Here is a 12,200-nt window from a genome sequence, read left to right on the forward strand (position 1 = left end):
AGAGTCTCTGTCTGAAAACTGGAATCTTTAACAATGAACCTCTCTAATGACTATTTTGTGGAAATGTGAAGTTGCATTGTTGTTTATCAGATTCATCGTCCGCACTGCTACAGACTTATTAACTTTTTTTCTTTATTGAGGCTGTTGCTAGAGAACAGTCACTACAATTGGGCACAAAATGAAATAAAAAAGTTTTAGGACTCTGTATGAATTCTGATGTGGTCGTTATTATTGGGAGGAAAATTAGACCATGTAAAAAAAAACACCTTGTTCATATCTTAATACTGTGTATGGTGTATAAGTGTGTATGGTTTTCTCACGAAGATCTTGTTTGTTATGTAGCTGTGGGACTCCCGGGACAGGTGGTGTGGTATGGGGCTGTGGTATGTTCTGATCAGCATTAGACAATTTTCAAAGACAATAAGTAGCAATAAGACTCTTACAATATACAACAACAAAGAGATGGACTGGTACCTGGTTGGGGAAAGGAACAGGCTACATCAAAAATTTTGCATAATTTTGTAAAGGTAGAAATACACACCCAAGTAGCACTAGTACATACTGTACAGTATCTGTACACAGTGAAAAGAAAGAACTAAGTCCCAGAGCATGGATAGAGCCCCTCCATCTTTTACCAGGTGTTAGCTCAAGATCTGACATCACTGTTTATGCCAAATCGGCTCCTCTTATGTAGGTTATTGACTTTAATCTGCAGGCCAATAAAAGAATAATAAGGACTCAGTGAAGGAACTAAAACATGCTAGCTGAAAGTGGTCATGAAGAAAGCAAAATAAATAAAAAATAATAATAAATAAATAAATAAGTAAAAAGATACTTTGCAAACAAAGAGACTAATATTTAGGACATCTGTTAGAGTCGTGAGTAATTGTCAAAGCCATTTAAAAAGCACCTCAACCCCAAACTGAACAGCAAATGCTATCATTTTTAGGAATAGCAGGGTTTAGCCAACTACAGTGACTTTGCCCTACAAGTTCAACCATTAATAGATTAAGAGATCTAATATAAACTGCTGATCAGACCAGACCTAGTTCGCCACTCACACCATAAACACTAGCAGCATTCGAACTTATCAAAATGTCATTAGCAATGGCACCTGCATTAGCTTGTCCCAATTATACTAAACCTTTCCAGTTATACGTACCAGAAAGACGAGGATTTGTCTCTGCTATGCTAACCCATAAACAGGACAGAAGGGACAAACATCCAAAAGCATATTACAGTACCGCTCTCGATAATATTGAAAATGCTCCCATGTTACTGAGGCCTACTGTAGCCGTAGCAGAATTCTCACATGAAAAAGCATCGACCATTACAATGGTACACCCAGTTACTTTATACACAACATGCATTACTAATAAGTCAGAAGTTTGTAATCACAAACGCACGTCATTTGGGATCTGATGTTTTTTTTTTAAATCTGCTTTCGAATTAACTAATGAATGTTGCAAAACTGTCAATACAGCCGACATAATGGTTCTCTCCTCATGACTGTTTAGAAGAGTCAGATAAATTCCTTAAAGCCCAACTCAGTTTAAAAAAACAACCACTGGAAAACACAGATCAAGGATTTTTTGTAGATTAAATATATAAGCAATAAGGATAGGCAAAGCCCGAACCAGGTAATAATATTTGGCGCAGTTGTGAAAGACTTATCTTTAACACATAGTATTGATTACTGCGCCAGAGGGAGATTCTGCATGTTATTCGCTCAGAATGATGCTAACATATCTTGCTAACTTAGTAGACTACTTTCTATCAATGTGTGAAGTTTGCGCTCAATACAATATGAAAAAAACATCCAAGTACACATATAATTACCTTTTTGGCCAAGGAAATAATCCCACGTTTTGGAATGCCATGTTTTGGGTTCCACCAATTGGATTGATTCTCTTTCTAGAATTGGTTCTATGATATTAATTATACTGCTTGCCATGTTAGTAATAATCTGCTGCGTCATACCCATAATGAGAGGACTTATTGATAAAGCCATAGAGATACTATTTGGGCGATATAAAATGTCGGCAGGATGGTACAAGAATCAGAATTAGAATGAAATATACCTCCCATAGAACCTGAATATAATGTACGCAACATAGAAACAACTACATTGTACATGCAGAAGAAAAAATACTTAATAAATAAATAGATAATAATAAATGTGTTAACTCTATGTAAATTCATAAATATGTTACAAGTTAAATGAAATGATAAATTAATGTAAATGTAATAGCAAGTACACATATAATTACTAACAACCTACAGTATACCTAACAATTTACAAGTTTGATGAAAATAACAGAATTAACCACATTGTTAGATAAAATCTAATCCGAGCCTCTGTAATGGTATGTTAGTATGTGTTCAGCTTAGTGTGTGCAGGACCCAAGTCATTAACATGGCAGCGGGAGGCGAGGAACATCATCTCTCTGTCGACATACTGGTCCCTGGACTATTTCACAAAGAAGGCCTAAGAGAGGGAGGAAGAGGTACTACTGTATCTACACATGTGAGCATGAAAAGCTGTGCTGTTCAGAATCAAGGCCAGCCCCAAGTAAAGGACAATGCTTCACAAACCTTAACCACATAGAACTGAACAATGGAACACTGTGGAAGAACTACTTCCACCAACTGAACATCTGTGAGCCCATGCAAATGTAATACTGAATCAAGACACATAGCTACAGCACAAGACCATAACAAAATACATCATGGATACGACTCCAGAACTTTGACTACAACTCGGTACTACTGCATGCAAACACTATCTGTCTATGAGTCAGGCAGTTCTCGTGCATACTTAATCCCGGAAGATTTCCTTCAGTATCGGACATTTTAACTTTGTCACTATCTCAGTCAATGACTTTAAATCCTGGAACTCGAACCTAACACAACAAGCAGAGCTGAAGAGTCTGACATCGACCTTCCCAAAACTACACAACTCAGTCTATCAAGACCATAGACTTCGACATTGTTGGACGTTTTTTGTCTTTTTTGTTTGTTGTGTTTATTTTATGAAATTATATATGACAATACATGTTATACTGTTATACAACTATAATACAGTCCTCTGATCAGATGCTAATGCATTGTCGAGTGTTTAAACAATGGTAGGGTTTTCTCAAAAATTAGTCACTGAGGTTTTTTGTCCTACCCCTGAGCAGAGAACCCATTGTTAGCTAAAGATTCTCTGGACACAGAGCACAGATTGCCAGACTTCCTGTTTTAAAGCTAAGAGACAAAGGAATCAATAGTTAATAATCAAATAAATTTCCCTTACTACACTCTATATTATACTACATAGCCAAAATTCATCAATGAAGGTTTAAATATTAATTAATTAATTAATCAATATAACTATAATTACTTATCCATAATGTATATGAATATTATCAAACGTCAATGCTTAAAATCATATAGGTTCATAATCAAATTATAATTAAAGAAGAATAGGATTATTTTATAAATAAAATATTAATTATCAGTCTTTTAAATAAGGAGACATAATTATAATAATTATGCAATAATAACAATATTTAAAATAATATAATCTAATACAATCAAGCTTTGGCAAAATTAATCATATTGACCCCAACTGTACTTAAGTTCCAGTAGTTACTTAGTTACAGGCACCTACTTTTGAAGGTGATCATGAATTATGGAATATCAGAACTCACTACCATTCATTTCATAATCTGTGTAACAAGTAGACTGCATCACTATGACTTACACAATTACCTTTGATGACGTTTAGACAACAGCTAAAGCTAGAAAAATCTATGAAGATGCAAACACAAGAACTGAAACCCTGTTGTGAAACATCACAGTTATCATGAACTGAGCTTCTTTTGTCTGTTCTAATAATGTTGTAGTGAAGATGTTGTAGAGGAGAAGCACAGAGAGCTGGAGACTCTTCAGAGACACATTCAGAGCTCACAGAGACTCACAGACTGAGGGAAGAAGTTTACCAGGAAACAGTGATGAGTTTAATATATCAGAACCAGCAGCAGGTTTAGTTCACACTGCATGTAGGACTTTGGGCTTGATTTTGCTGTTGCTGGCAAAAATCCCACATCGTAACAGAACTCTTTTATTGTGACTTGAGGTCAGAGGTCTGATATTTCCAAACATGACATGTTCACCAGGGTATGATTTTGTGCCACGATAAACAAAGACAACTTCTGTCAGTGTGAGAAATGTTACTCACATCAAACTCACAGAACAGTTACACACACAGTAGTGGCAGTGGTGAGAAACTGTGGTAAGGAAACTGGTACTGTGTTACCACAACAACAACAACAACAACAACAAAAGACTTTAGTACAGATGGATTCTCAGGTAAGTGACAGACTTAAGAATTATTTCTTATAACAGACTGAGAGAGAGAGAGAGAGAGAGAGAGAGAGATTGGTGAAGGAACCCTATCTATAGCTGTTAAAAATAGATAATAATATATGCTCAAATAAATTATTTAATGAATAAATGCCTCAGAACATTGAGAAATTGCTGAGGCATGAGGGGAATAAAATACTTGTGGTATGGTTATGAGCAAATAATTAGTGGGAACAATAACCTGATCATTAATTATGCACACTCCCACAGTTTTCACACAAAACTGCACACTCCCAAGTGTTGTATTTCAATTTGATATCAGTTTAGTTGAGTCTTAATGATATAAACACAGCCACTTAAATTGTGTAGTGAGACTATTCTGGTGTTTAATAATGTTAAAGTTTTACCTTTATGATTTAAGCTTAAGTTCTCCTCTTATAACATCTCAGGGAGTTTTTCCTTGCCACTGTCGCCGTCACTCTTGGCTTGCTCATCAGAGATATTTTCAATTATTCATCTCATTATTATCTAGACACATTTTTCTCACACGTACACAATGTATTATTATTATTATTATTATTATTATTATTATTATTATTATTTATTTTATTCTTCTTATTATTTTCTTTTTTTTTTTTTATGAATTTCTTTCATTTTTGTGAAGCTGCTTTGAGACAATGACCATTGTTAAAAGCGCTATATAAATAAAATTGAATTGAATTGAATTATTCCTGTACAATAAGGAATAATTACGATATAATAAATTAATATAATATAATTATATTATATATTATATATAATGTATAATATATAATGGATAGGCTCCAGGTACCCTGAATACAGGATAAAGCGGTATAGACGAGTGAGTGAGTGATCCTGTTTTCAGTGTTGGAGGACGTTACTCTTTGAAGTAACTAATTACATAAAAAAAATTACTGTCATTAAAAAGTAATCAGTTACATTACAGCGTTACTTTCTGATAAAAGTAACAAGTTCGAGTACTTTTTCAGCACACCGCTTCTAGCCGGCTTTTCATTAGCATCGCTGGCCCGTTAGCCCGGCTATCACAAGTTTGTTTACGCTCTTTCGCACCGGTTATTTCTATTTTTAGACACCATGTCGGTTGGGTCTCTGCCCCTGTGTGCAGGTGAGGAGACATTGGAGCTGCACTCGGTGGACTTGGAGATGGAGGCCGTGGAGAAGCTGATCCGCGACCTACAGGTGAAGCTGGCCCGGCTACAGCAGCGGAAAGCCACGCTGGAATCATCGCAGACCGACGCTCACCTGTCCCAGGTAAATTCTCGGCATGAGAATTCTCCGACAACCTCTACTCCGCGTGCTTCTCTGCCCAGGTCCAACGCACCGAGAACGCAGCCTGCCCAGCTTTCCTTCACCCCGGCGCCGGGATACCACGAGGCCTGGAAACTTCAGCAGCGGAAGACGCGCGCCAAACCCCGGGCGAGGACCTCTCCTCCTCCGCCACCACCCGTCTTCGAGATCTCAACCCGAAACCGCTTCGCTCCTCTCCGTGAGACAGCACACGACGCGCTGGTCATCGGAGACTCCATTGTCCGGCACGTGCGTGCTACCACAGCTAAAGGTAAGGCGTACACGCGCTGTTTACCTGGTGCACGTGTTCTTGATGTTGCTGCACAGGTGCCTGCGGCCCTGAGGAAGAACATTCGAGCTGTGGTTCTCCATGCTGGCACCAACGACATCAGGCTGAGGCAGACGGAGATCCTAAAGAAGGACTTCAGGAGCCTGGTTGAGAAGGTCCGCAGCACATCACCCACGACAAAGATCGTCGTATCTGGACCACTTCCGACATTTCAGAGAGGAATCGAGAGGTTCAGTAGATTATTTGCCTTCAATAAATGGTTACAATCTTGGTGTCAACAACAGAGATTACCCTTTGTTGATAACTGGAAATTTTTTCTGGGAGCGTCCTAGGCTCTACCGCACAGATGGCCTGCACCCTAGCAGAGCTGGAGCAGCGGTCCTCTCTGACAACATCTCCAGGACATTACGAACCATCTGACTTGCGGTAAGTCATACCTCAGATTCTTTAGATATCAGCCACAATACAACTCACCATACTAATAGACGCACACACATAGCTTGTACTATAGAAACTGTGTCTATTCCCCGATTAGTGAGAAAAAAGAATAAATTCGTTAAATCCAGCCGAAACAATCTGGTAACCATTAAACCAGAAAAAGGCCAAATAAGTAATCGAAGTCTACCTCTAAAGTTTGGACTTCTCAACATTAGATCCCTTACGCCTAAAGCACTTATTGTTAATGAAATTATATCAGATCATTGCCTTGACGCACTCTGCCTCACTGAAACCTGGCTTAAACCAAATTAATATATTGGTCTGAATGAGTCTACTCCGTCAGGATATTTTTATAAGCACGAGCCCCGTCTAATTGGTCGCGGTGGTGGTGTCGCCACTATCTACAAAGATGTACTCACTGTTACTCAGAAAATAAGGCCCAGGTTTAACTCATTTGAAGTGCTCGTCATTAATGTTGCACTTAATGAAATACATAATAAACCCGCGCTATATTTTACTCTGGCCACCGTGTACAGACCCCCAGGGCCATATGCCGATTTTCTAAAAGAATTTGGACATCTGCTATCAGACCTAATTGTTAACTCTGACAAAGTGTTGATAGTAGGTGACTTTAACATTCATGTAGATGATGCTAATGACACTTTAGCCCTCGCATTTATGGACTTACTAAATTCCTTTGGGGTTAAACAAAATATAAATAGATCAACTCACCGCTGTAATCATACACTAGATTTAATTATATCTCATGGTATAGATGTCACTAATATAGAGATTTTAACTCAAAGTGAAGATATCACAGATCATCACCTCCTGATATATAATCTACCAGTAGAACAGATTAGCTGTGTCTCTCCACGTTATCGATTTGTTAGAAATATGAATCCGACTACTAAAGACAGATTCACAAGTAATCTACCGGATCTGTCCCAAATTCTTATTAGACCCCTAAATGCAGACGATCTAGACGAAGTGACCAGCAGCATGGGTACTATTTTTACCAGTACATTAGACACTGTTGCTCCCATCAGATTAAAAAAAGTCAGAGATAAAACACTTGCTCCTTGGTACAATAGTCATACTCGCGCCCTAAAGAGAGCAACCCGTAACCTTGAGCGAAAATGGAGAAAAACTAAATTAGAAGTTTTTCGAATTGCGTTTAAAGACAGTATGTGCAGCTATAGACGGGCTCTAAAAACCGCTAGGACCGAGCATCTTAGCCAACTGATAGCAAGAAACCAAAACAATCCCAAGTTCTTATTTAGTACAGTAGCCTGCCTAACAAAACCTAAGATGCCTGCAGAGAGTACTCCACAACATTTTAGTAGTGAAGATTTTATGGACTTCTTTAATGAAAAAATCGATAGCATAAGGAAGAAAATAACAGAGGTTCAACCTCTAATAGCATCTCATGATCTAGTTCAGCCAAGAGCTTCACATTTAGATTTTCAGTGCTTTACAGGTATAGGACAGGAAGAGCTGTATAAACTTATCACCTCAGCTAAATCAACAACGTGCCTGTTAGACCCAATACCAACCAGATTTTTAAAAGAAGTGATGCTTACAGTTGGAGAGCCAATTCTAAACATTATTAATTCTTCATTATATCTAGGTCACGTCCCTAAACCTTTGAAGCTGGCAGTTATTAAGCCGCTTCTTAAAAAATCTAATTTGGACGCGAATGAAATAACAAATTATAGACCGATTTCAAACCTTCCGTTCATATCAAAAATATTAGAAAAAGTAGTATCAGCTCAAATATGCACATTCTTGCAGGAAAACAACATCCTAGAAGAATTTCAGTCAGGTTTCAGGCCACATCATAGTACAGAAACTGCACTAGTTAAGATTGCAAACGACTTGTTTTTAGCTTCAGACCAAGGCTGCATCTCAATATTAGTCTTACTTGATCTAAGTGCTGCATTCGACACCATAGATCATAATATTCTCATAGACCGCCTACAAAATCATATAGGTATTCAGGGGCAGGCATTAAAATGGTTTAGATCATACCTGTCTGATCGATACCATTTTGTAGATCTAAATGGAGTACCGTCTGATGTAATGCCAGTGAAATATGGTGTCCCACAAGGGTCAGTTTTAGGACCTCTCCTGTTCTCAATTTACATGCTTCCCCTGGGAAACATCATTAGAAGGCATGGGATTAGTTTCCATTGTTATGCTGATGATACCCAATTATACATCTCAACAAAACCAGATGAAATACCCAAGTTGTCTAGATTAAAAGAGTGTGTCCAGGACATAAAAAATTGGATGACCAATAACTTTCTTTTACTAAATTCAGATAAGACAGAGATATTGCTCATCGGCCCAAAAACCAGCACACAACAGCTTTCACAATTCAGCCTGCGTTTAGAAGGATGTACTGTTACTACTAGCTCAACAGTAAAAGACCTGGGCGTGATATTAGACAGCAACTTGTCTTTTGAAAATCATATTTCCAATATCACAAAAACAGCCTTTTTCCATCTTAGAAATATTGCCAAACTTAGGAGTATCCTATCCGTATCTGATGCAGAAAAGCTAGTTCATGCATTCATGACCTCCAGACTGGACTATTGTAATGCACTACTAGGTGGTTGTCCTGCATCCTCAATAAACAAGCTACAGTTAGTCCAAAATGCAGCCGCCAGGGTTCTCACTAGATCCAGAAAATATGATCATATAACACCTATATTATCATCCCTGCACTGGCTACCTGTTCAATTTAGAATTAATTACAAAATAGTACTACTTACATACAAGGCTTTAAATGGTTTAGCTCCCTCATACCTAACCAGTCTTTTGATACGCTATAATCCACCACGTCCCTTAAGATCACAAAACTCCGGACTTCTGGTAATTCCCAGAATTTTTAAATCTACAAAAGGGGGCAGGGCATTTTCATATTTGGCTCCAAAGCTTTGGAATAGCCTTCCAGACACTGTTCGGGGAGCAGACACGGTTTCCCAATTCAAAAGTAGGCTCAAGACGCATCTCTTTAATCTGGCATACGCGTAACTCAACCCATAACCTCATACTCCATTACACTTATCCTGAATGGCAACTACGCTAATTCTCTCCATCTTTTCTGTATTTTTCTACCCATCCTGAGACATCTGGAGATTGTGCCAGCTTCAGTAGACAAAGGCCAACCCTGCGAGGTTTCTAAAGCATCTTGAGAAGGACCTGCTCCAGCTAGATTCTGCTTTATGATGGCTGGAGCTACACATCCTGCTCCTGTGCTTCCAGTGATCTGACCCCATCTGCCCTCTGCACCTACTGCTGAACTGAATCTACACAACTTCTGATATATTGAACTTTCACCTGCACAACACACTTGATGTTATTTCTATCTGTTATCACCCAGATGAGGATGGGTTCCTTGTTGAGTCTGGTTCCTCTCAAGGTTTCTTCCTATTGCCATCTCAGGGAGTTTTTCCTTGCCACTGTCGCCGTCACCCTTGGCTTGCTCATCAGAGACATTTCATTCATCATTCATTCATTTAATTATTATCTAGACACATTTTTCTCACACATACACACTTCCAAATATTTTCTTTTCTTTTCTTTCTTAAAAAAAAAAAAAAAAAAAAATCTTTCATTTTTTTTCTTGTGAAGCTGCTTTGGGACAATGACCATTGTTAAAAGCGCTATATAAATAAAATTGAATTGAATTGAATTGAATTGCAGAAAATGAAAACTCCTTTGTGATTCCTCATGCATGTTGTTTTAGTCAGGACCTTTATAATTATTCTACCATCATCACTTAGCGAAGTTTGGCCCATAATCTGGCCCTAACTACTAAGGTTTCCATCTTTCCTCACATCGATCCTCTCATAGTCAAACTGCATGGGTGAGATAGGGGTTTAACAGCAGGAATAACAGCCAGGGTGGGTTATCGGGGGCAGGGCTTGTAGGACGACTTTCTCACACACACACACATTAAGGGATTGGGAATGACTGCTGTCTGGCTCATGGATTACATACATTGTCTGAGTAACGGATTACATTTATGAAAAAGTAACTAAATGACTGAATACTTAAATGTCGAACCTAACGCGTTAGATTACTGTTACATTAAAAAAGTAATCCGAGTACTCTAACGCGTTACACGCAAGAATGCCTGTTTTAAACACTTCTAGGGTAGCCTATAGGGTTTAAGAGGGGGCAGGGTTAAAGAAGAAGAAAGCGCGGAAGTTTTCATAAAGAAAAAAAAAACCCGAAAGGAAGAGAGGAAAAAAAAAACTGTCTGGAGCAGTGTTTGGGAAAAAAAGTGTTTTAATGTACTGTGATACAGTTGCATGTATGCCAGCACGTTTATAGTTTATAGGAGTTAATCCTTTATTCATTACACATACATTACTGCACAGTGAAAATCCTTATTCTTCGCATATCCCAGCTTCTTGTTAGTAGTCAGCCATTTTAAGGTGCCCCTGGAGCAGACAGGGTTAGACAAGTGGTGTCACCTACTTATAACGCGGTTCAGCGGTCATTTGACCGCCTATTGTTTTGAATGAGAAGCTGTTGCTGACACACAATGATCGCTAGATGGCGCTTTAACCAAGAGCAAATAGTTTAGCTCCAATGCGCCATTCATTCCCACGTTGATAATTAGCTGTATTTTTTTTTCATATTCAACTAAGAAAACCTCCAACAGAGTCCCTAAGGGGACAAAGGAAGAGGAAAAACCTGCAGAAGAAAAAAACAAGTTATGTTTTGCATTATAAGCCAAGGTTTTTGGCATGACTTTTTTCTGCCATTTTTTCTCCTCCTTTGTCCATCTAGGGGCTTCGTACTATAACAAAAAGGAAAGCTCTACTTAATTTTATACCGTTTTGAGAAAATTTATTAGTTTGTTCATTCTATTTAAAGCTTCTAAACGTCTCGGATGGAGCAGGAGCAGCGATTTAGTTCTGAAATCGCTTCTGTAAAATTATCGCTAAAACAATATTAAAATAGAATAAATCAGATCTACCACAGCAGATAATAAACTATGCTATGTCATAACCGAAGCAAACACCACGATTATGCCTCGTTTTGTTTGACGGGAACGTGGTTCACTTGGCCGCGGTGTATTATAAACTTGTGGAATGTTGCACTGTTTATGCTTACATAAGAACCATGTAATAAAAGCGAGGGAAATGTCGAAGTGATGTGTGGCCACTCAATGAGAACTAAACCAAAGATTTCGGTAACTACACTGAGTGTAACATCTGCATAGCGACACTAAACAGCTGACCAACTTCACTTTTCTGTTTACCTCTGAGAAAAAAAAGCTGTATTTTGTTTGTTTATATGTAGAATTTTTATAAGAGTACAAGAAAGTAACAGTTTGGTCTGTGTAGTTAGCGCCCTTGTAGAGAATAAATAAACGAATAACACCTTCATATCCCCTCTCAAGAGAGTGCCATAGTCTATTGTTAGTTTTAATGATTTGGCTAAAAGTAATTATCACTACATAAGTACTCCAACACCATTGATCATGAGTTGCAGCTGAAACTAATTCTATACATGCAACAGAAAATGTAGATGCAGATTCCAAATGTATAAAGATGCATGCTTTTACAGGCTGCAGCGCGCACACACACACAAACACACACACCTCCCCTGAGCCCTCGGTAAACATCCAACCACCCGCCTGTCAGATTTCAGCGGTCACGGAGTGGACCACTTTATATATTAATCTTAATATTAATATATTAATCAGTTTATATATTAATCTAAGCTTGAACTTATCAGCATTGTTTCGTTTAGATTCCGCTTCAGTGTGTTT

Source organism: Clarias gariepinus, chromosome 24 (genome assembly GCF_024256425.1).
Source record: "Clarias gariepinus isolate MV-2021 ecotype Netherlands chromosome 24, CGAR_prim_01v2, whole genome shotgun sequence".
Taxonomy (NCBI): Eukaryota; Metazoa; Chordata; class Actinopteri; order Siluriformes; family Clariidae; genus Clarias; species Clarias gariepinus.